The following is a 26,730-nucleotide window of genomic DNA, read 5'->3' as shown; positions in this document are numbered from 1 at the left end:
GAACTGATAACCACAAGAGTCTCTTCCCTCAACCTTGACTCCTTTAAGGCATTGGCTTCAGCATCGGACAGGCCTTGAGAAGTTTGATCCTGGGTAAGGGAATAGAACTAGTGTTCTACTTATTCTTTTGTCCAGGTCTTTTAGACAGCCTTGGGCAGTCCTGGCTCCCCACATTAATAGGTACTTCATAGTATTCATAAGACTTTCCAGCTGGATGTGACTTTTGAGTTTTCTTTCATAAGCAAGGAAGTGTTAGTTCACAGTCCTGTCTAACTGGCTGCTTTCCTCAAACCTGCCATCCTCTTTGTAACCTCTCAATATAATTGATAAGCAACATATTCTGTGGCCTTGTAGTCTCTCTGTCCCTTGCATCTGATTCCCAGGCCCCAAAAACCTTTAATGGTAACTCTACCTCCACTTTTTTTCTTTCTGTGATTCATTTATTAGTCTAGATCACAAGGTAGAGATCCTACCCAAAAAAATCATATGATTGAGGAACACCAAAATCCTATAATTTCTTGGAAATTAAAAATCCTCACTCTCCTATCTTTGTCTTTAGTATCCCATCATGGTTATATGTGGCCATGATGCAATAAATTACTTCATACTCAAGGAATTAAGCATGTTTTCCCTTCAGGACACTCGACACACAATGTATGTGCTGCAGTAAAAATAAAAACAACAAAACAAAACAAAAAACCCGACAGAACTTGTTCCCAGGTATACCCTAGCTGTCTCACTCCCTTAATAGTTCTGGTGCCATTGGAAATAGCAATAATTTATCTCAGTGGCTCCATGCTGCCCCATCTACTTTCTGACACACTGTTCTTCCCAACACGGCACCCTGTCAGGCTGCTCCTCCCTCATTCACAGCCCTCTAGGTTGGGTTTCCACCAAGCCAGGCATACACATCCCAATTCTTTGGTAGGCCCATGCATCTGGCCACCATACACTCTCTTAAACTCAATTAAGTTGCCTTATGAAAGAACACATCAAACAATATTTTCTGATGCAATCGATAAGATATAATTTGCCAATCTAGATGGCACAAAATCCTGTACACACCCATCCCTTGAGAATAGTCATAACAACCTGTAATATGTACAGAGAGGCATCTAAACATCTACTGCCATGTTCTCTGTGCTCTCACATTCTCACTCTGGCTTCCACTGCCTCTCTAAAACTTTTCTCCCACCCATCCTTCCTTCTTTTCCAATGACAGGCCTGGTTCTATCCTGTACCTCCCTTCACCTTAATAATGGCATCAATCTACTCTTTTACCCTTTTAATTAAAAAAAAAAAACAGAAAATTTTTCTCAAATATAAGTTGAGCACAACTATTATCATTCCGTAATTTAAAAGTATAAGATGTACCTAACACCCAGCCCAACTTTTATCAGTTAAACAGAACATTTAGTTATATATTTTAGCTTTTAAAAGGCTTAAAATCTGTTATATCCTGGCTAGCTTATGTATTATCTGATAACTAGCTAATTAAAATATGTATTCTCAAAGTTAAATAGTCTGAGTGGGTTATAAGATTATACTAAGTTTTCAACCCCGCCAGTAATCTGAGAAGTAGCCATATATCTGTAAATATAGGAAGCCTAGCATGGCTTCTGGAACTGAGACAGGTTATAGAGACAATTTTCTATTTGCACAGTCCCCTGTGAGCAACACGTTAGAGCAAGTCTTCAGGCTTCTGGCCTAGGATCATCAGACAGACTTTTGAAACACTGAATTTTGAAGGGCTGATCATTCTGGCTTGGCAGAAATTTTCAGCCAACTTATTCTGCAATGTTTCCTTTTCTGGACAGTAATTAGTCTGTAGAAGCATTGGAGCAATTTTTGCATAGTGCCTGTCTGCCACAATAAATCACCTCATGTGAAGGTGGAGATTTTCAATTTCTTCTTTGAATATATCAAAGGGGAGCTGGTGGGAGTGGACATGTCTCAATAAAAGTTAAAGAACATTAAATGTCATATTTTGTGGACTTCTGGTGTTTTTTAGAAACCATCTAACTATATAAATAATCTGGTCTGTTGTCGATTAATTATCTTACTAAATTATCTTAAAGCATTCTAACAATAAACTTAGAGACATGAATTTGTTATTTGGCCTTAAACTCACATGCTTAATCATCTCAGCTTCATTTTTTAATAGCAGAAAAGGACTGGGTATAAGCCATCTATGCTGAAATGTGTTGTATAGGCACAATACGTGTACATCAAAGTAACAATATTAATTTTAAATCAGTGAGAAATTTATATTAAAGAAAATCTTAAAATCTAAATTTGTATCAAATACATTCTGTGCCAATGTAAAAGATCATAATTTTAGTTTAGTGATAAATATAAAAGTAATTATGTACAGCTTGAAGAAACCATTGAAGAGTTTTTGCTCCAATTCCCTGGACTTTGGGGGACTAAAAGTAGTCATTCTGAGGTTGTTTTTCTGAGGAATTTAGAAATGCTTATAATTTAACAGGGAGGAATTAGCTCAAACTGATTATACATAATCTCAGTCGGTGGAAAATCTTGTATTTATTACTAAGCTAAAGTTATTATCTTTTACATTTGAAAGTATATTATAATACATTACATTCTCTCCCATGATCTCTTACGATGATCTCTTAAACAGTGAAGAAAATTTGTGGATCTTTTAAACTCATCTGTTATTTCTAGCTATATGTTTATAAGCTGTTTACAATTCGTCTATAGAGATATTCTATCTTCTGTTAATTAAGTAAACATTTGTTCTTTCATATTTTTCTTTATTTTTTATATAAAGAAATATACTTGCATGCACTCTACATTCTCTTTACCAAATCTCACCAGATTTCTTATAATACATCTCCTGACACCATGTCTTCATCTGTTTACCTTTTAGATCTCATCAAAGAATCAGAATCTAGTGTCACTCGTGAAGGGAATCTATTGAAGCACAAGAAAATTACCAAGGCAATAACCCCCCCCCCCAAAATGAATGATTCTTCATTCACCAGTAGCCATCAAATGCCAAAAGCCCCTCAATATGGCATTGGCAAGGGTTGGTCACCCCATCTAAGCCCTGACTCTAGCTGGCTTGATCATGTGAAAGTATTGTGTTAACACAGGTGCTGTGGGTTCATGAGTGTGATAACCATGAGCTGTCCAGAGGACATTCTCTATACTGAACAGCTATCACAATTTTCTTGATACGATAGAGATCAATTCAATGTTCATTGGAAGAAGGCAGGAACATACCCATCTAATTATGATGGAGATGTTATTAAAAATTTTAGTTTCTAAATGCCATTTATTTATGTAAAATTCCAGAAAATTTTATTTCTGTTTATGATCTGAAACATCTTCCTTTCATTCATAACGAACACAATGATATTCTAACTTTTGAAATGACATTATAATATAATGTATATGTATCAAACTTTTCTAAATTTGTGTGCATGTATCCCATTTTTAAGTGTATTAATTTTTTTCTTAATGTTTTCTAGCTGTATTAATATGATCATAAGATTTTCAAGTAAAATAACTTATGCATTATTATACTAACACAAGTCTTAATTTTATATCTCAAATATTATTTTCTATTGCATACATACATGAATTTTAGTTGTCAACATTTGCTTGATCAATTAGTTCCTTGTTTATAAAATTGTAAAATTATACTTTTGTGTTGAAACTAACTTTTGTAAAGTTTGCATACATAATTTTCATATTTGTTCAGTTGATATCACATGATTCATAAAATTCTTTCTCTTCAAATAACTACAACATAAATTTTTATTAGTTTAATGAACAAAGACTATTAAATCAGAAGAGCTGAAATGGTTTGCAAACCCATAGGAAGAACAACAATATCAACCAACTAGACTTACCAGTGCTCCCAGGGATTAAACTACTAACCAAATAGTGCTCATGCAAAAGCCTATTGCTTCAGTTGCATATGGAGCAGAGGATAGCATTGTCTGGCGTCATTAGGAGGAGAAGCCCTTGGTCCTATGAATGTTCCTTTCTCCAGTGCGGGGGCGGGGGGGAATGGTATGCTACTGAGGTGCAAGTGGGTGGATGGGAGGAAAAGCATCCTCATGGAAGCAGGGGGTGGGTTGTGGGAGAGTGGGTAACTCGGCAAGGGAATAACATTTGCAATGTAAATATATAAAATATGAAGGTAAAAAATGTTACCATTGCTCTTAATAACCCTATATAAGTTTTTAAAATCCACTTGCCAAAATTCTTACTAAGTCTGTTTTGTGTTCACGCATGGACTATGATGGATTAAAACCATATCTGGGAATATCTTCTCATTATTAGACATAACAACTGAATATGTGATTATTTATATCCATTTTTTGTTAAAGAAGAATCCGATGACAAAGAAAATTTCCTCTTTTTGATTAGCATGGAAATTATATTCAAAATAAGCTAATAAAATAAAGGATACCTGAGTGTATACACATTCACATACATATTCATATACATGAATATGTATGTGTATGTATGTATACATGATGTAGGCCTCCTTCACAGGGCATCTAGGCCTTAACAGTTCCCTCAGGCCTACACATTGCATCTAGGCCTTCTTGTTTTCCCTAGACCTTTAACAGCCAGCAGGTTTGCCCTCTGAGCCATCAGTCTACAGAGGAATTCATAGAGAAACCCTGTCTGAAAAACTAGGGGAGGGAGACAAACGGATTAACAGATTGATCACTTTCTCTCTCTCTCTCTCTCTCTCTCTCTCTCTCTCTCTCTCTCTGTGTGTGTGTGTGTGTGTGTGAGTGTGTGTGTGTGTGTGTGTGTGTGTGTGTGTGTGTGTATATTCAACTGAGGAGGCACTGGCAAATGAATGTTTGCCCCTCCTCTGTAAGCCAGGCCACCCCAATACTGCCTTTCCTTTTCCTTAGTTTGTTTGGTTTATTCCCAGTTAATTGTATCTATTTCTTTAATTTCCTCTTCATTTCTTTAGTTGAGTCAGGGGTCTTTGCACATAAGCCCTGGAAATCAGTAGTTGGATCAGGTCTGCAGCCTGCTCACAGGGTTCTACCCACCTCCACCACTCAAGTGATGCAATTAAAGACATGCAGCACCACACCTGGCTTCTTTTCACTGTACATTTACTTTCGTTGCAAGGTTCATTCAGCTCTGAGAGAGGAGGGAGGGAAGGAGGGAAGAGAGACAGAGAGTGACAGAGAAACAGTGACAGAAAGGGAAAATTGTAGGTTATTGTTCCATCGCTTCGATCACTGTCTGTTGTTAGCCATCTTGGCAACCATGCCCCGAAACCCTACCTTGGGTAAGATCAAGCATAATGGCAGCAACCATATAATTCCTGCTTAGTTGCACTGAACACCCCAGTCATCACTACCTGTGGAGAATTGTAAGGGGACTCCTCTGATCTAGAGAGTAGTACCCTTGAATGAAATGAGAAGCACAACAAGCATTATTTGTTTTGAAATATATGATGTGGAAAGAATTATATGTGTGGATTTACAGACTGAAAGACAGAGAGACAGACAGACAGGTCGGACAAGACAGAACAGGACAGGACAGAACAGGACCAGACAGGAGAAAAAAACAAGAACACCAAGAAAAACTCAAAATGGAAGTCCGGTTCCAAATAGTCTCTGTCTGCACTGTCGCTCTAGTGTTGGTGGTCCAGCTTATAAAAGCTTATACATGGATGATTTTGGGAAATGCTGCTGGGTGTTCGGTTCAGGTCAAAGATTATTGCGGGTAACTAGACAACAAAGAAAGCAGTTAGACTGACTTCTACAGTGTTTGGTTTCTGACTGTGTTATCGCACAGAAGAACCTAACATAATATATAATGAATTCCAGCAGTAACAGCAGAAACAACCAGTGAGAAAGTGACCTTATAATATTAGTAACTGCAACAAAATGGCAGACTAGCTAGGTAACAGTTACCTAGTCATTAACTAATCTGACATAGGCCTTCTTCACACTGCATCTAGATAGGCCTTCCTATCTTCCTCTCCAGTGCTGAGACCAAAGTGAGATCAAAGTCATACATCACCATGGGTGCCTTCTTTTTCATTTTTTTCTTTCATCCTAGGAAGTGTGTGTGTGTGTGTGTGTGTGTGTGTGTGTGTGTGTGTAGAGAGAGAGAGAGAGAGAGGGAGAAGGAGAGGGAGAGGGGCAGAGGGAGGGAGAGAGAGAGAGTGCTCTAGAGAGAGAGAGCTCTTGATAGAGAGAGAGAGAGAGAGAGAGAGAGAGAGAGAGAGAGAGAGGTTTAAAATCAGCACTCAAGACTTTTTTCTTCCTATCCCTGTCGCTGCCAGCACTGACACTGTACCGAGAATCGGGCAAAAGCCTACGGGATGAAAGAAACATGCACACATACACAGGTTATCGTGTCAAGCCAGGAGAGGAAGAGAGAGAGAGAGAGAGAGAGAGAGAGAGAGAGAGAGGAAGAGTTGAAGAGCGGAAGGAAGAGTGAGAGTGAGGAGAAGAGTGAGAGTCTCCTGTAGCTTTATTCACCACTTATATACCCAAGTCTACAGGTAGAAAATAACTGGGAACCACAGTGGGAAACCCTGGCTCCTGACTACCTGGCTTATGACTTCTGTAACAAAAGGACTAGGAGACCTGAATTAATTAGGGAGAAATCCGAGAAGACCAGCCTAAATCTCAAGGATAAAGGCTGAGGAAGCAAAAGGCAGAAGTAAATTGACCACCACCCAGGTGTGGTCTGGGTGTGTCAGTTCCACATGCATCAGCCAGGCTCAGCAGAGGTCATGCAGTGGAGACACTGGGTGTTTACTACTTGGTCTTTCCTTCCTGTCCCTTAAATACATGGGAGAGGCCTCTGTCCAACAATCCCACAACTTCTTAACTGTAGCCATGCAGTTACAAAGCGGCCAGGCCCAAATCCAATATGGCTCACTACATATCCCTATCCCTATCCCAATCCCCCAAAACCAGCAGTAAAGCCACCAGCACCAGAGACAGAGGAAGATGAAATCTCTAGTCTGAAAAACTAGAGGAGGGAGATAAACAGACCTCTCTCTCTCTCTCTCTCTCTCTCTCTCTCTCTCTCTCTCTCTCTCTCTCCCTCCCTCATAATTTGTTAAAGTGTTCCCTTTGTGCTGTGTGGATTCTACTTTATTAAGCAAGTTTCACATCGCACTAGCTCCAAAGAGGAGTCATCAGTCTCTTGGCATGCAGGCAGTTGTTGCCTGCTTTAAATATTTTTTGATCGTTTTGTTTGTTTGTTTGTATCAAAACCCAGGGCCTGCCTTTGATCAACAGATCCAAACCCAGTTCTCCAAGGGAAAAAATGGAGTCAAATCTGAAGTCACTGGCATTTAAGTCATCTGCCATTGACAGTCATAGGGGATGGGAATATCGCGCTTTCTCCAATGGAGATTCACCTGGGGATGCATCAACCACATATAAGGGCAGGCCTGGGGTAGAACGGGGTGGTGGATGGGGAGGAAGGATCTGGAAAGAGCTTTGTGTTGGGAAACTATGATCAGAATGTTGCACAGAAAACAATATTTGTACTTTAAAAAAAAAAAAAAGATCCAGATATCTATCCAAAAAGGAAAGGGAAAAAAAAAAAAAAAAAAAACCCGACAGCAGAACTTTACTAACTGCAAATGTTCCATCTCCCTGTATCCAACCACTCCACTCCCAGAGAGGTAGATGACAGTTTGCACTTCTGTCCCAGTTGTGCTATCCAGGTTGATAAAAGGGGAACCACCTCTGTGGTTATGTTTTAAACACACGAAATAAAATAAAAGGAGTGGATAGACGTGCCTGGCATTTTAAGATGCTCAATTTCTTTGCAAGCTTCATTTTGTTTCATTCTTTTAAAGGTTTATTTATTTATTTTCATTTATATGAGAATACTAAAGCCCTTTTCATATACACATGGCAGTAGAGTACATGGGATATCCCTTTGCAGAGGGTTGTGAGCCACTATATGGTTTCTGTGGCATGGAACTCAGAACCTCTGGAAGAGCAGAGCAGAGAGTGCTCTTAACCTGGGAGCCATCTCTCCAGCCCTTCACATGCTTTATTTAACTAAACATTAAACATGAATCAGAAACGCCAAATCTTGTAAATATGGTCCAGATTCAGCCTTATTTAGAAATCCAAAGCTGGCAGGGTGAGGCTGGGATTTGAGAGTGAGCAAAGGGAGTCTTCCCCTTTCCCTGAGGGTGTGCTATCAATTCCATTACCATTTCCAAACAGCTGGGTGTGAGTCTAACTAAGGTTTTCTTCAGTCATTTGCCATGAGCCAGAGCACTGAAAGGACAGCAAGGGATCAGACATTCACTCTGAAGTCATCACTCACTGATTTCAGGCAGAAAACTTGCCCCACCTCCCCAAAAAGGCACTGCCTGGCTCAGCACTGAAGCAAGGAATGCTTGGGCAGAAGCAGTATTTCCCTGACAGACCTTCAGGGACATGCATATTCTCCAGCCCCACCCCACCCCCTCTTAGCTAGCTCCTGTCCACCCCTCCCCCTTCCCCCACCTACAGGGAGCAGGCCTCCTGTGTGTGTGTGTGTGTGTTGGGGGGTGGAGATGGAAATATCTTTGAGAGAGAGTTCGGGTCTCCCAAACAAATAAATAACTAGAAACTTCATTTATATCCTTTATATCATTGAGCATACAGTGGAAGAGGGAAAAGGAACAGGGAAACTAGGCCAACTGGTAGAGCTCCTTTCATTTTGTTTCAAAAAGGGAAAGTCAAAGAAACAACACTACCTGGTTTTCGTGAAAGGAACAGAATGGTAGAATTTGAAACATCGGCTCGCCACTTAATACTTTGGCTTTTAATAAAAGGGCCAACAGATCTACCTCCCATTTGGTAAAAAGAGAATAAAAACCCACAAAAACGTTCTGTCAGCCAACTTCCCTTTAAACCTCTGTTAAACAGGAAGACTGGTTTTTTTAAACATCATTTTAAATATTTAAATATGTATTTGTGTGTGTGTGTCTCTCTCTCTGTGTGTGTGTGTGTGTGTGTGTGTGTGTGTGTTTGTCTGTCTGTCTGTCAGTGTCTTCTGTATGGAGAGGATGTGCTGTAATACTTGGGGCAGGGTGGTCCAGGGCCCATGGGTGATTCCACAAGGCCTCCCCAGTCACCTTCCCTGCAGGGCCTTCCCAGAGGTCCCATAGCCGGTTTTAGCGCAACACCAAGGTGGAAGGGCGCCCAGCGGCGGCCAGTCACTGACGGGGGGGGGGGGGGGGGGGGGGCGGGCGATCACCCACCAAACCTAACCCTGGTCCCACCCGGGGGCCCCCACCATACCCCGCGCCCGCCTTCGGAGTACCCGCCGACCCCCCTGTTGGGAGGAGCGGGGGGGGGGGGGGACGGCGACAGCGGGATGCATGGAGGGGGAAGAAAGTCGCGCGGGTGGAGGGGTCGGGAGAAACAGGGAGCGGGAATGATCCACTGGGGTCACCGGCACAGGCGAACGCACGCCCCCAGGTTGAATCCTCTCGGCAGAGTGTGCTGACCCCACCCATTTACCTCTTAACTGGTTTCACGCCCACTTGAACTCTCTCTTCAAAGTTCTTTTCAACTTTTCCTTACTGTACTAGTTGCAGGTATTTAGCCTTAAATGGAGTTTACCACCTGCTTTGGGCTGCATTCCCAAGCAACCGGACTCTGGGAAGACCCGGGCCTGGCGCACCTGGGTCCGCTATGGGCCTCACAGTATCCAGGGGCTGCGCCTCGATCCAAAGGACTTGGGCCCCCCCACGAGCGGCGCCAGGGAGTGGGTCTTCCATATGCCACATTTCCCATGCCACGGCACACAGCAGGGATTCGGCGATGGGCTCTTCCCTGTTCACTCGCCTTTACTGAGGGAATCCTAGTTAGTTTCTTTTCCTCCACTGACTAATATGCTTAAATTCAGCGGGTCGCCACGTCTGATCTGAGGTGGCGGTCGAGAGGGGAAAGAGGAAAGGAGGGGGCGTGCCCTGCCGCGGGCGGACGGACAGAGAAGACAGCGAGAGGGTGCTGGGGTCCCAGGCCAGGGCCTGCGACCTCTCTAAGGTAAGCAGACTCTTCTATTCAGAGAATACAGAGGAGCTACAGAGTTTTTTTTTCTTGGAACCATATTAATATCTGCATTTCTTTGTCTTATTACCCAAACCTCAAAGCTGTACTTTAGCATTACGTGTCAGAAAGGTAAAAGTAACATTTGAGATGTTCTAGAACAAGACAGAAAAAAACACAAGGACACATTCGTTCCTTGTATTCAGTTTTGAGGTTCTTGCTGTGTCAGTTTGTCTTGTTTAGCAAAATGAAGAGGTAATGATACCAATAAATGATTTCTTTCCCTTCTTGTCATCCACCTTCTTTATAAAGTGAGTATTTGTAAGAGAAATGTCTCCCCAGTTCCCTATTAAATTGTAAAGCATATATGATCTAGTGAGAGAAGCCAACTACAGAGTCTAAGACAGTGGAGCATCCCTTAACTAATTCTTTGGTGAAAGAAGGTGGTAATGGCAGAAAAGGTCCCTTTGAAACTCAGTAAATGAAATATCAGGGAGTAATTCCACAGTCACCTTGGTGTAATTCAGACTCCAACTCTCATCTAGGTCTGCTTTGGCTCCCACAGTGTTTATCTTCATTCATTGGCTGCCACTGTGATGCTACGCTACCCCACTCTGATGTCCTGGACACTCTCCTTTCTCTGTGGCCTCTGCCACCATGCCTGTCCCTAGTCACTCTCCTAAAATTCCAGTCCAGGCTGTTTCTCTCTCCCATAATTCAGGCTCTTGGGGCATAGTTTTTTGGCTCTGTCCTGACTGCAGCATCAAACATAATGTGGTTTAGTGGGTACCCAACCCCGATGAATTAATATTCAGATGGGTTAGTGAGTGGAGGCCAAAGCCAAACCAGACAACCAACAGGAGCCAAATACATACTGGAAAACCAACATAGTGGGTGCCGAAGGATGGAAGGGGTTCCGCAGGGAATCACAGTCCTCGACCCCCAGGAAGCAGTGCTTGCTGGTTAGGATTTTCTTGGTGCAGGGAAATATGGACACAGCATCAAAGCACTTAGTAGGAGTGGGGACCCTTAAACACTGTGTAGAGGGCTTAGTGGAGCTGAGCCTGGGAAGGGAGATTGAGTCAGAGCAGGTGTCCTGGAATGGCTTGTTTGGTAGAGTTCAGATGACTGTCTATTGCAGGGGATGAGCTGTTGGGTCTGGCTGGCTTCCACCATTAATCATTGCCCGACCTTAAGCAAGCCCCTGGGTCTCTTTCTTCATCTGCAATGTAAAGAGATTGAAAAGGAAAGGGAGTTTGGCTGTGAAATCAGTAAGGATGCCTTTTGATCAGCTGCTTCCTGACTGAGGGTTGCCTGAAGTAGGCAATGGGTGGATGCATAGATGGATGGATGCATGTCTTGCTGGATGCACAGATGTTGGATTCATGGATGGATGGATGGATGGATGGATGCATGGCTGGCTGGCTGGATGCATGCTGGATGGATGCATGCATAGATGGATGGATGCATGGCTTGCTGGATGCATGCTGGATGGATGCATAGATGGATGGATGCATGGATGTTGGATGCATGGATGGATAGATGGATGCATAGATGGATGCACGGCTTGCTGGATGCATGGATGGATGGATGCATGGATGGATGGATGCATAGACGGATGGATGCATGGGTGGGTGCATGCATGGATGCTAATATGATATATGGATGTGAAGCCGTTCAGACACAAAATAAAAACTGAGGGTATAGGAATGAGCACGTCAATTTTGTTCCTTGTCCAGAACTCTCAAAAGAGTTTGGACTGGAGAAGCTTACAACCTTACCACTTTGAAATACCTGTTTTAATGTAATTTGTTGAGAATTTCATACATTACTACAGTATATGTCAGTATATCCACTTCACCCCCTGTATTTGTTCTAATAATCCCTTGAATACAGCGAAGCCTACTCATGAGTGAGGGGCCACCACTGCAGGATGGGCCACTCACTAGGGACCATACCCCTGAAGAAAACCCTCCCCTAGCAGTTCTCAGGTGACAGAATCTTCTCAGCTGCAGGCAGGGGCTTCAGTGCCCTACCACATCCGTGTGGGATTGTTGAGTGGTTTGCTCTTCTGCTGGACACCAAATGCACTGAGTTTGTGAGTTCAACAACCATATCATGAGAACATGTCATTGTTTTGATCCAACTCCTTCCGACCTTTGGCTCTTAAACTCTTTCCACCTCTTTTCTTTCCAATATTCCCTGAGCCTTGAGGGAACTTGATACGGCGGGAACTTCTGTGGCTGACCTCTCCACAGAGAGTTCATTCTCAATACTCGGACTAGTTATGAATGTGTATTAACTACCATCCACTGTATGAAGATGCTCCCCCAATGACCACTGAGAGCTGTGTTAATCTATGAGCTTGTAACTGGTATAGTTTGATACTATATATCCATTTAAGAAAATAGTAGTTATGGTTCACTCCCAGGGCTTATGAGCCTCTCTGCCATGGTTTCCTGACCAGATTTTCAATGCCAGGCAAAAGTTTCCTCTTGTAGTGCAGACCTTGAATCCACCCAGAAAATGATTGGTGATCCTCATTACATTCCTGCCATTAATGGCACACCCATGAGTACATCTGGATGGGCTTTTGTTATGTAGCCCTGAGTATTCACAGTGGAATGAGAATAGTCTGCAAAGCATCTTGTAGCATCATAAAGGGTAGCTAGCAGGGGTGGAAGCTTCCTGCTAAGTACTGTGCAGGCAGGTCTGTGTGATTTCTTCAAGTTCTTTGACCTACGTGTGTGGTGTCATCAGCTATATGATCTTACCATCACATTCTGATGGGTAGCCCTGAGCAATGAGAATTGACAACTCTGGTATCATCTCTGTGACATCCTCGACCAACAACTTGAGAGCAAGGTGTCCTACATCTAGCTCTGGACTTTTTGAGAACTTGTAGCCAATGGAAGGAGAATTACCCACCTTGTAACGTTCGTTGTAAGTTGGCAAGTAGCTTTTCATATGGCTTTTGTATTTTAATGTTCGTGGACGTTTTACCTACTTGTATGTCTGTGTGAGGCTGTCAGAAGTCCTGCAACTGAAATTACAAGCAGGGGTGAGTTACCGTGGGCCAGTAGGTGATGGGAATTGAACCCAGGACCTCTGGAAGAGCAGCCTGTGCCCTTAACTGTCCATCTCTCTGGCCCTTCATATGGCTTTTTCAAATATCCTTAGTGTTAGTTAGTTCTTCTTCATCCTTTTAATGACTGCTTCAGACTTAATGCAATCCCCATCAAAATTCCAAGAGAATTCTTCATAGAGGTAGACAGAACAACTTGCAAATTTTCCGCAATAACAAAAAAAACCAGGGTAGCTAAAACTATCCTCAACAATAAAAAGACTTCCGGGGGAAATCACTATTCCTGAACTCAAGCAGTATTACAGAGCAATAGTGATAAAAACTGTATGGTATTGGTATAGAGACAGACAGATAGACCAGTGGAATAGAATTGGAGACCCAGAAATGAACCCACACACCTATGGTCACTTGAGTTTTGACAAAGGAGCCAAGGAAAAAAGATAGCATTTTTAGAAAATGGTGCTGGTTCAAATGGAGGTAAGCATGTAGAAGAATGTAGATCTATCCATTCTTATCACCCCGTACAAAGCTTAAGTCCAAGTGGATCAAGGACCTCCACATCAAACCAGATACACTCAAACTTATAGAAGAAGTGGGGAAAAACCTTGAACACATAGCCACTGGAGAAAACTTCCTGAACAAAACACCAATAGCTTATGCTCTAAGATCAAGAATTGACAAATGGGATCTCATAAATCTGCAAAGCTTCTATAAGGCAAAGGACACAGTTGTAAGGACAAAATGGCAACCTACAGATTGGGAAAAGATCTTTACTAATCCTACAGCCAATAGAAGGCTTATATCCAAAAAATACAAAGAACTCATGAAATTAGACTGCAGGGAGACAAATAGACGTATTAAATAATAGGGCTCAGAGCTAAACAAAGAATCCACAGCTGAGGAATGCTGAATGACTGAGAAACAACTAAAGAAATGTTCAACATCTTTAGTCACAAGGGAAATGCAAATCAAAACAACCCTGACATTCCACCTCACACCAGTGACTGACTAAGATCAAAAACTCAGGTGACAGCAGATACTGGCGAGAATGTGGAGAAAGAGGAACACTCCTCCATTGTCGGTGGGATTGCAGACTGGTACAACCATTCTGGAAATCAGTCTGGAGGTTCCTCATAATATTAGACATTGAACTACCTGTGGACCCAGCTATACCTCTCTTGGGCAGATACCCATAAGATACCCTAACATATAACAAAGACACATGCTCCACTCTGTTTAAAGCAGCCTTATTTATAATAGCCAGAAGCTGGAAAGAACCTAGATGCCCTTCAACAGTGGAATGGATACAAAAAAAGTGGTACATCTACACAATGGAATACTACTCAGCTATCAAAAACAATGACTTTATGAAATTCATAAGCAAATGGATGGAACTGGAAAATATCATCCTGAGTGAGGTTAGCCAATCACAGAAAAACACACATGGTATGCACTCATTGATAAGTAGATATTAGCCCAAATGCTTGAATTACCCTAGATGCACAGAACACAAGAAACCCAAGAAGGATGACCAAAATACGAATGCATCATTCTTTCTTAAAAGGGGAATAAGAATACCCGTGGGAGGGAATAGGGAGGCAAAATTTAGAACAGAGGCAGAAGGAACACCCATTCAGAGCCTGCCCCACATGTGGCCCATACATATACAGCCACCAAACTAGATAAGATGGATGAAGCAAAGAAGTGCAGGCTGACAGGAACCGGATGTAGATCTCTGCTGAGAGACACACCCAGAATACCGCAAATACATAGGCAAATGCCAGCAGCAAACCACTGAACTGAGAATGGGATCCCCATTGAAGGAATCTTAGAAAAGACTTAAAAAGCTTGAAGGGGCTTGAGATCCCATATGAACAACAATCCCAACCAACCAGAGCTTCCAGGGAGTAAGCCAGTACCCAAAGAGTATACATGGACTGACCCTGTGCTCCAACTGCATAGGTAGCAATGAATAGTCTAGTAAGAGCACCAGTGGAAGGGGAAGCCCTTGGTCCTGCCAAGGCTAAATCCCCAGTGAATGTGATTGTTGGGGGGAGGGTCATAATGAGGGGAGGATGGTTAGGGGAACACCCATATAGAAGGTGAGGGGGAGGGGTTAGGGGGATTTTGTCCTGGAAACTGGGACAGGGAATAACAATTGAAATGTAAATAAGAAATACCCAAGTTAAGAAAGATGGAGAAAAAGAAGCAAACTAATCAAAACAGTGTAATAAAACATGAAATTGTATTTGTAAGTGTGTTGGTATTTTAAAGTTATGTTTGTGGCAGGGAGCTGTACCTGCTGTTTATTGGAATGTCTTTTCTTGGTTGTAGGATGAGCACCTGGCTGTCTTGTTCCAGAAGCTGGAGGAACCATTTGTTCTGTTAAGCAGGAGGATGGGACAATGCAATATTTAGAGGAATTGCTCTCTATATTAATGGTTAGAGATGTTGAGAGCTTTTTACTGGTTTTGTGCCCAATTTTATCATGAACTTTTGAAGATTAAGAAAAAATTGTTTTAATCTTCAACTACTTATAGCCGGACTTATTTGCTTTTCTGCTGCTATAATGAAATACCATGACCAAGCCAGTTTATGGAAGAGGTTATTTTGGTTGGGCTTCCATGAGACCATCATGGCAGGGCGCTGAGAGATCACATGTTAAACCCCAAATATGAAGCAGAGAGAGTGAACAGGAATTGGGGCTAGTCAATATATAATAGCCTCAGAGCTAGCCCCTAGCAAGGTATAGCCTGTAAAGTCACCACCAGGGTTCAGACATTTGAGCCTATGGGAGATATTCTCATTCAAACCACCACATTTCCCTCCCAGGCTCCAAAGGCCATTGTTAAAATACTAAGTATATTTAATCCTACTTCAGAAGTCCCCATGGTCTCCCACAGTCTCGATAAAACCCTGTGAATTCGAAAAGTGAATTAATTTCAACATATAGTGGAAAAGATATATATTACTATTTCCTAAAAGGAGGAATGGGGGCATAGTCAGAAAACGCTGGACTAAGCAAGACTGATAAGGCAGCATGTAAACATCAAGTCCCCTAGGTCACACTTCCCACCTGTGGGTCATGACCCATTTACAGGGGCTCCCTAAGACCACCTGTAAACATATATTTAAATTATGATTCATGACAGTAGAAAAATTACAGTTATGAAGTAGCAACAAAGATAATTTTATGGTTGGGTTCACCACAACATAAGGAACTGTATTGAAGGGTCACAGCATTAGGAAGTTTGAGAACCAGGGCTCTAGCTTAATATCTGATATCAGAGGCTTAGATGGCACCATCCCTCCATCTTTCTGCCTGTAAAATATATCTCTTCCAGGCTGGTTCTATCCCATGTAAGCAACTCTCCCTGGCAGAAATCACAGCTTTGGCGCTTCCAACACCTTGGACTCTGTACAAGTATCCCAGGCTTCACTTCATCTCTCAGGGTCTTCATACAGGGACTCAGGATTAGAGTTGGCCCTGAGGTCCTTTGGGGTGCATGCTTGTGATTTCCTAGAGAAAGATCTGTTTTTTCTTGCTTGAGAAAGGGTACATACATAGCAGAGAACATTTTTGGATTTGTCAAAGAAGGTCAGGAAAGGGCCATAATTGTCAGTCTAGAAAGGGTATCACCGAGTTACCCCTTTGTATTGGTTGCCTCTTCTACCAGCTCTATCTACTCTTCCTGGGTCTAGTCTCTGGAATGAATGAGTAGTTTGTCTTGTGGGTTGGTGAAGATATCTGGAAATTATAATTTTTATATAGTTTTAGCTATGAACTCCCTGTGTGAATGCTTATCTGCTGTGATGATTTGAATAAGAATGACCACCATAGGCTCATATGCTTGAATGCTTGTTGTATAAGGAGTGGCACTATCAGGAGGTGGGGCCTTGTTGGAGTATGTGTAGCCATGTTGGAGGAAGTGGGTCACTGGGAAAGTGGGCTGTGAGGTCTTTATATTCAAGCTATGACCAGTGTCGACACAGTCTCCTGCTCCTGCCTTCAGATGAAGATGTAGAACTCTTAGCTCCTTCTCCAGCACGATGCCTCCCTGAATGCTGCCGTGCTTCCCACCATGGCGATAATGGACTAAATTTCTGAGAGTGTAAGCCAGTCCAATGTCAGTTTTCCTTATCAAAGTTGACTCAGTAATGGTGTCTCTTCACAGCAATAAAACTGTAAGACACCTATTCACCTACAATATTTTGCCCAGTGATATTGTTCCATCTGTTTCTGGCCCCCAATTATTTATTTATTTAATTAATTTTATTTTCCTTTTTTTTTATACCATATAATTTCTTTCTGAGTTTTCATTTACCCAATCTAGATTTATTCCATTCTGATCATTTTAGCGCTTGTCTTTCTTTATTGAGTATTACTACCCAAATTTTTCTTAATTTTGAGTCTTCTTGATGGTCATATTTGTGTATGTTTGCCCCCAATTGACAGCAAATTGCTGTCAATATGTGTGTCAGTGTCATTTTTTTTTTAACCCGTGCAGTTGACAGATACATATTTGTCATTTAAGATCTCTTCATATATTGTAGAACTAGAGTTTTAAAAAGGTTACTCATTGTCAGAGTCAGGATGTGCAGGGCCAGACATGCCTGAGGGAGAGCCAGAGATAGGACTTGCCAAACCAGCTATCAGCCCCAAGGACATTGACCATCTGTAGCCACCCCCTCCCCTTCCTTCACCCCCCTGAGTGAGATGAGCCACCCTACCTGCCTGCTGAGCTGCTAGAGAGCATGGACTCCTTGCTGATGTAATTTCGCGCCGAAAGTAACTGTGCACCATTTGAATTGACCAATCATGTGTAACCTCGAGAATGCCCCTAACCTCCCCTATATAAACCCCTGAGTTTGGAGACTCGGGGTCGATTCCTCTGTCTCCTGTGTGAGATATGTGTCCACCCGGGATCCCGCTAAGACCCGGGATCTCGTTAATAAAGCTACCTCGTGCTTTTACATCAAGAATGGCTACTCGTGATTCCTGGGGGTACCCCACCCCGCGATCGGAGCGAGAGATGCAGCTCCCCGTTTTGGGGTACGCTCTTTCAATATCACTGTGCTTGATTGCCTGGTTGTCTTCATAGTGGTTTAGATGAATTCACCTTGTTTCTCTGGGAACATGGCTAATTAATTAATTGATTAATTAATTAATTAACATGAGTACACTGTAGCTGTCTTCAGACACATCAGGATAGGGCATCAGATCCCATTACAGATGGTTGTGAGCCACCATGTGGTTGTTGGGAACTGAACTCAGGACCTCTTATCCACTGAGCTATCTCTCCTGCCCAGGTCCATGCCTCTTAGGGTATGTGCAATATTAGCACTTTTTAGTCCTTACTATAGTTCCTTGTTATATAGACATATGGTAGAGCTACATTTTCATTACAGTATTAACTGTACTGTTGTTGTCTCTGTGATGACTGAATCTAACTATTTTATTTATTCATTGAGTTAAAGTTAAATACTAATCAATCAAGATATTTGCTTAAAGAGAGCAGATCATACTGTTTATAATTACAAGTTTTGCTGGTAAAGTGTTACGTCAGAGTGGATCCTGGTACAGCTTTTAGAGTTAGCCTATAGAAAATGCAAAAATTTTCTTCAACATACCTTGGCAAATTTAATTTCTTAGACTTTGGTCATATATATTCAAGCTAAGAATGTTAAAAACAAAATCAATGCTTTTTATATTCACTACTTAAGAAACTCCTCAATTCTCGATAGCACCTTATGTGGGAAAAAGTGAAGGAGGAAAAGATTGCTGTGGTACTATTTTATTTCTTATATTTGGTCTGAAGTTTCTTTTATCTTTGTTTCCTTCTGGTGTTTGATTTAGGACATTAAGGTCCTTTCAGATTCTTTCACTAGTAGGGAGGGGCTGACTGTACAAAGACCCTTGGCTTTTGTGTTTTGAGCCCTTTAGGTCTTTTGACTGTCCTGTATAGCCTTCAGCCTGTGTATTGATCTTACACAGCCTGCAGTGTAAGCAGTTGAGGGAGCTGGTCTTGCTACCTGTGTTTAGAAGTGGAGGGATGTTAGAAATCAAAGTATGCATGGGAAGGGTGACTTGGGAGAGAGATGCCTAGATCAGCCCATTCTTATCTGTGAGAAAGCTTTGGAAAGATACCTGCTGTGTTTTCAGTTGCTAATTTTCAGTTGTGAAGGCCTCATCTCAGGCAACCTTGACTTCCTGTCCTTCTTTTTTTTCTCTCAGACTCAGGGAACCCCAACTATGTTGTGGGATTGGCGCCACCTTGTGTCCCAGCTCAGGACTGGTGTGGTACCTCTGGTTGCCTAGGTTTGCTTGGGACTTGGGAAGGGAGCCTCTCAGCTAGCTCTCTGTATACCCTTTAGACTCATGCTTAATTTCCACCCTGAAGCAGCTTTAGAGTGAAGCCCTAGTTGTTAATAATGAGTGGATGGGGGTGGATTTCCGTATCGGGTTACTTCGGTTCTAAGCCAGACATGGGTTTGTCAATTTGTTACTAAAATTTCCAACCCTAACAGCCCATGTAAAAGACACACAATCCAAATATTTTAATTATAAGTTATATGCCTACATTGGGCATATCTAATACAATACTAACTTATTTCCCAATTCTAAGACTCCTTACTACTTCTGGTTTCTCCCAGCCACATGATTCTGGTGTATAGTGGCTTCCTTCTCTCCTCTTCCTTCATTCTTTTTCTCCTTCTACCTGCCACCCCCTCCAGAGCCTCCAGTCCCACCTTTCCTATCCAGTACCCAATCATAGGCTCTAACCATTTATTGACCTATTAAAGTGGAGAGAAGGTTCACATAGCATCACCTAAGTACATGATGCTCTGCTTGTGGGGTGGGGGCAACCCCTCTTGAGGAACCAATATGAATAATAATATACAAGCAGCATCAAGCCAAACCACTACAGTTTACTCGTAAGATCTCAGTTTTTAGTACAAAATCCAATAATGTTAGTTGTTTAAATGTGTGTCTTACCATATTTCTTACACAGCTATTTTCCAAATGTGGGTTTGTCTGGTGTTCTGTACCAGCATAGAGTATTCATAGTTAACAGTGTATTTTCTTGCCACCAATACATGAATTTTTGTTGGATATGCTAAAGAGTCATAATGGTTTTACAAAGAAAAGCTAATTGTCAGAATTTTGTTTTGTTTTACAGTCAGGGTTTTCTGTATAGCCCTGGCTGTCCTGGAACTCACCTTGTAGACCAGGCTGCCTTCAGACTTACAGAGATGTGCCTGCCCTCTGTCTCTTAATGCTAGGGTTTAAGTCCTGTGCCCAGCTTGATATTTTTATTTGTCATTCTCTCTCTCCCTCTCTCTTTTTTTTTTTTTTTTTTTTTTTGCCCCTGTCAATGGATTTTATTTGGTCACAGGGTCACAGGCCAGGTATGGCCCCAGCCTTATTTGACCTTCTTCTTTGGGGCTCAGGTTGTTGGAGTGGCCGAACTTCTTGTAGCAGTTGACTACACTGTGTGCAGGCATGAGTAGCACTTGTGGCAGATCATCTTGTCACAATTGTAATTCTGGACAAGGTGACAAAGGGATGACTCGATGATGCCACTGTGCAGACACAGCACCAGGTGCAAGGTGGACTCTTTCTAGATGTTGTAGTTGGACAGGTTGTGGCCATCCTCCAAATGTTTGCCAGCAAATATCAGCTCTGCTGGTCGGTGGGATGCCTTCCTTGTCTTGGATCATTATTGATGGTGTCACTGGGCTCAATCTCAAGAGTAATGGTCTTGCCCATTAGGGTTTTCATGAAGATCTGCATGTTGGTATCTGCTACTTGGCCACCTTGTTGAAGAGAAAGAGTGGTTTGGGGTTTTTGGGATTTTTTGTTTGTTTGTTTTGTTTTTTCTTTTTTTCTTTTTTTTTTTTTTTTTGGTTCTTTTTTTCGGAGCTGGGGACCGAACCCCGTGCCTTGCGCTTCCTAGGTAAGCGCTCTACCACTGAGCTAAATCCCCAGCCCCTTGTTTTTTCTTTTTAATACTTAGATCATTTTGTTGACTTCTCGGTGTTTGTTGAGGGCTGGTATAATTTGCATTTTAAATATATTTACCTGGATCTTCACTGCTTGCTCTCTCCTTTATCTTACCAGGCAGGTGTCCTTTTTTTTGGGACTGAATAGACTTTTTTTTTTAATGGTTTCTAGTCTGTGTTCTTTCACTGCCCTTTTATGAGTCAGTTTTTCACAGAGTTGGCTGTCACAGTGCAGGAAAGATTCGGCCAGAGCTTGAAACAAGGAGAAATGGGTGGCAGTTTTAGGACCTGTACTATCATATTTTGGAACACCAGGGGGATTATTAGAAGTAATATTATTATAAAGTAATGTTAATCTAATAGTTGGGTTATAATAATCCTTATTAACAATCTTTGGTTATTCTAAGTCAGTAATTTTCCTTATGAGATAATATTTACTTTCATCTCCATAAATATAATAGTCATGCGGCAGAACTAGTAACAGCTAATGATGAAAGAACAATTCCCTGTGTGTATAGACTTTGTTTTTTTTTTTTTTTTGTTTTTTTTTTGTGAACTACTTTTTGAAATATGTTGAATTATAACAGCAGTATTGTTGGTATCAGGAATTGCCTTGAGCAGCGACACCATTTGGTAACTGTTGACATGGCAACAGCCCTACTTCCCAGTATTCCTTTGGTCCAAATCCCAACTCCTTGTGGGAATAGTTATGTCATATACCAAATGAAAGGCAGACTTCTTCTGCCCTCATGCTCTCTCTTCTCTTCATTCTTTTCTCTTCTTTCTCTTGCCCCTTTCCCTTGACTTGTTCTCCCATTAAATTTCACCAAGTGGAACTGTGTTAGTTTTGTGTGCTCTATTTGGATGGGTGTGGTGGGTATTTTATTACAACGAGATTTTAATAACAACAAGTATGATAATTTAAGAGCTTGGAAATCAGACTGACTGGAAATAAATTCCAATTTGGGCACGTACCAGGTGTTGAACTTATATTACTAATATACAAGTTGTGGGTGATAGTAATTTTTCCCTATAGTGTTGTGAGAATTAATCTAACTCCTTGTAAACTTCTTGTGTTTTATTACTTATCAACAACATTGGGTAGTAGTAGCCATTGTAATTGTTTCATTAAGTAAAATTTGTAGAGTTGTGCAGAATGGAGTTTATCAAAGCTAAATAGGTGAAACTACACATAACTAAATTGTATAATCAGATTTATCTTATAAAATTATAATCTTAAAGGAAGAAGGTTAGAATGTAGAATAGGAAATAATGCTATGCTATTGTTAGAAGTGATTGAACATTCTATCAGAAAACTGAAGAAATGGAAATTCATCGATTAAGGTGGAGTTCAGTCCATAATATATTCTATATTATGTTAACATTATTCTTAAATGTGATTTTTTAAAATTGACTAACTATGTTTTTAATGAGAAGAATTAGTTTGGGTTTGAATGCTCTTTTTTTCCATTTAGGCAATATGTCAGTATTGAGGGCACCCAGACATCAGAGCTCTGGAAGGCATGTTGATACTGTTTTCTTCTTTGTCTCCTGGGTGTAAGAAGTATAGCAGATCTTAAAGATCTGTATTCTTGTTTGTTTAAAAAAATTGACACATGAGAGAGAGAGAGAGAGAGTGAGTGTCTGTGTGTCTGTGTGTCTGTGTGTGTATCTGAAATGATAACAATATATTCTTTGGAAAGTATTTTGTTCTTTCTCAATTAAATTTATTCATTTGTTCAAATTGGCTACCCTTTATTATCACAGGTATAGGAAAATTAGAATAGTACTGCTTTAGTGTACGTTGAAATATACAGAGAAGAGTATCTTAAATTGAGGACTCCGTTATCTCACATAGATGAGAGTTTCTGGATATTTTCTATATCTTTTTATTGCACATTAAGGGGAATTTGCTGCTATACTGTGTCTTCAGACTTTCTCTTCTGTTCAAATAACTCCTCCCTTAATGTAGGTAAACATACTAACTTCTGGGTTTTGGATAATTCTGTATCATTGAGTTGAGTCAACTGGGCAGTCTGCTTTGCAAATGAAATTTCAGGTTTATGTGTGTACTACTTACTGGTATTAGAAGCATTTATTTAGCATTTTTCTTTAGTTCTTTCTGGACAAGATAGCTACATTTGCAGTTTCATTTGAAAGTCAGTTTTTCTCTTATGTGAAAATACTAGAAAATTCTAGATTACCAGCAAGACTTTATTTTGTTCTGGATAGTTTGGACTCAGCTCTGAAAGGGATTTTTTTGAATGTAAAGGAATTGATTTTAGGCTAGGGACACTTACCTTCTGGTCTATTGTTCTTTTGTCTGGCTTATGTAGTGAGGCAGGAGAGCTTGTGTGTTCTATGTTTCTTTGTTCTGAGCAACCTGCTCTCAAAATCTATTTATACCTACTTATACCAGAATTACAAAAGTCTGATTGTAGTTTTTTGTCTCATTTTCTTCTCCTACAATCTGAACCTGGTATCCGAGTTGCCTGTTTTTCATTGTAAGAAACCAAAGGCCACAGAAAACTGACTCTGCTGCTGTTAGATTGAGTCAGTTCATCAAAGCCATGTTTGGTGGAGCAAGCTTTTAATCCTAGCAGGTGAACTTCTATGAGTTCCCGGCCAGGCTGGTGTACATAGAACACCTTTTCATCCTGATACTAACACCCAGCTGGAGTGGCATTATTACCAGAATAAACTGAAAGGAAAAGCCGGTGCACATAAGTTCTTTAAAGCAATAGTCCTCCCATGGATGGTCTCTGAATGTTGGTGTTGGTGTTGGTGCATTAGAAGTAAAATTAGAATTGGAATAATTAGCACTTTGAAGGCTTTAAGAATGCTAGTGACTGTAGAGAGAGTATCTTGTGTATTTGTATGGATATATCACCTTTCAGTTAAAAAAAATTATGGCCTATAGGAAAGGGTAGAATAGAAGGTGGGACATCCAGGAGGCAGAAAGAATTCTGGGATAGAGCCAGGTTGGAGAGATTTGCCCTGGAAAACGTGACCAGACAGACTCGTGGTTCCTGAGCACAGGTAATGAGCCACATGGCGGAATGTAGATTTGAGTAAGTGGGTTAGAATTTGTCAGAGAAGAGTCTAGCTCTATGGCCAAGGTATTTGTTAATATATTTTGAGTCTCTGTCTTATTTCTGGGAGCATGGGGCTTGGAGGAAGAACCGGGTCCAAACTTCTACAAGTGACAACATGAATCGAAACAAAATCGAAATCTGAGCAATGACCAGTGTATAGTTTTGGTTACTGGAACTGGAGGATGATGTTCACCTGGAACTCAATCCCAATTTAGGTTGGGAGTGAAAGCATGATTTTTTCATATTAACTAGATGAGCTATTAGCGATGTGGCTTATGTCACCATGCAGACACTAAAGTTTAGGTTCTTCAGTATTTTTTAGAACTTAAAAGCAGACACCATGGTACCTAATCTCGGCTTTCAGGAGATGACACCAAGAGAACAGAACTTTCAAGGGAAGGCTACAGAGCAGGGAACCCCAGCGCAAGGAAAGACACAAGCACTATGGTAACCAGAGTCTAAATGCCTCATTTGACTGAGCTGGTTTCTTAGAAAAAATATTTCCGTAACTCTGTTGGAAAATTAGTCTCTTTACAATCACAAGATCTTCATTTGTTTTACTACCCTGCATTACAGTTCCAAAGAAATTGGCAAGTCTTTCCCATTGGTTTCCTTGTAGAATAAATTATAAAACCACAAATATTAAAAAAAAAATCATTGTTTTAGAAACACATTAACGAGAAGAAAGACATATAACAGAGTAGAAAGGATCTAGATTTTGGTTTTATCCCAGTTACTTCTGTTTCCTGTTTTGTCAGATTTAAAAAAAACAATGGTTATTTTAGAAACGACCCTGTTGAGGAAAAACAGAATCTGGCCATCTGGATTTCTTTTCTGGAATTAGTCTTTCTTGGTTGCCATCATCTGCTTACACGGTCCACCAGGAAGGGTGATTGTAGACACATATTTATAATTTATATGTGTATCAGTTTTTCAAGTTTTCTAGGGCTCTTATTAGCTGTTAAATGTTATCGGAAAATTTTGAGATTAGTGATTTGTGTCAGTAGATCTTGGGATAACTTCCTGAGCTATTTGAGTCTTTTTTTGATTGCTTGTGGTCAGTTTCTTCAGCATACTTGTGTACCATGTTGCTTTTCCTTTCTGAATTTCCTACTTCGTATTATTAAACAGATAGAAATTTAAGTTCTAGAAAGCAAGGGACGTGTAACTGAAGGAAGTACACAGTACGTGTCCCATGCTGAACACTAAGAAAATACTTAGTGAACATCTGTCAAAATGAGGGGAAAAAAAACTGTTGTGCATGTTTGTTGGTGTTTCTAAGTTCCTTTGTTGCTCAGTCTGGTGGGTAGACTCCAAGTCAGCTGCTTGTTTTAGTAGTCTGCATCTAGATTTTGACCTGGGTAGGTGCTTGTTCTTTGAAAATAGCAGGAAACTAATCTTCTTTTGTCTTGCTTTCCATCACTGGCTGGCCAAGCATGGTTTTGCAGCAGAATATTTTCTTTGCTTACTTAATTAGCTTCATCTTATTAGCCACTGGAGTTTTAAAATATTTAACATCCTTTTATAATTCATATCTTTTTCATTTCTTTTGGATGGGCCACCGGAAGTCAAATACTAGAGGAAATGTTTAAGTTCCACAAAATGAAATATTCCTTTCCTTTAAAAAAGTGGTCATAATACTTTGATACTATATTCTTGTTTTAACTTCATGACATTCATTTTTGTATCTTAAGGTCTTTGACCCATTTGGAGCCTGTAAAAGTATTTGATAGATATAAAATGACTAGATTGTCTTTTACTAAATTTACAGCCAAACCTGTGCCTAAAACTCCTTTTCCAATGCCTTTCTTCTACTTTTTTTCCAATACCACATTCTCCGTGAGTCATTATTAGACATCGCACAAAAATTAAATGTACAAAGAGTCATTTTAGAAATTAGTATCTTTGACTTCTACACATTAGCTCTATAAAAATCAGGTCTAATATTGACTTGTATTGTTAGATGAAGCATCTTTCGTGTTTTTTGGAAACTGATTTCTTGTTCCTTATACTAAGAAATTAGGTCAATGTAACCAGAGCATTTGATCCATCTGTGACTTCCTTTGTGTGCTGTTTCCTGAATCATCTCTTTGATGATTCCGTTTAGACCTATTTAATCTCTGCACATGTTTGGGGCCTTTTACAAACCCTTCCTGGATTCCCAGGATGTAGATGTTTTCTACCCTGTTAGCAACTTTACTTTTCATTCTACAAGAGCAACAATTTAAATTCTATTAGTCACATTCTGACTCTCAGTGATTACTCTTTCACAATTTTGTGTCTTGGTCTCTGATTTCTCCAACTATTCCTCCACATCCTTTCTCCATGTGCTTGTCTAGTTTGCCCTCCACTGAGGACCGTGTATCCTTGCATTTCCATGAATCTCAGATAGAGTAGCTCACTCTGCTTGTGGAGAGACCCATGCACTCTGCTGCACTGTGGAACAGGTCAGCTAGCCCAGTGAAGAGGAACACTATGGTGTTGCCTCTCAGGCCAGGGCAGTGGGGGTGCA

General features: G+C 40.9%; 1 pseudogene; it reads right to left on the bottom strand.

The window, feature by feature from the left end:
- Positions 1-26,730, bottom strand: part of LOC148006206 (polyubiquitin-C-like) — a 1,402,189-nt pseudogene that overhangs the window by 461,844 nt on the left and 913,615 nt on the right.

The sequence above is a fragment of the Rattus norvegicus genome, chromosome 4 (assembly GCF_021556685.1).
Source record: "Rattus norvegicus strain SHRSP/BbbUtx chromosome 4, alternate assembly SHRSP_T2T, whole genome shotgun sequence".
NCBI lineage: Eukaryota > Metazoa > Chordata > Mammalia > Rodentia > Muridae > Rattus > Rattus norvegicus.
This window is presented reverse-complemented; position numbering and strand designations above follow the sequence as displayed.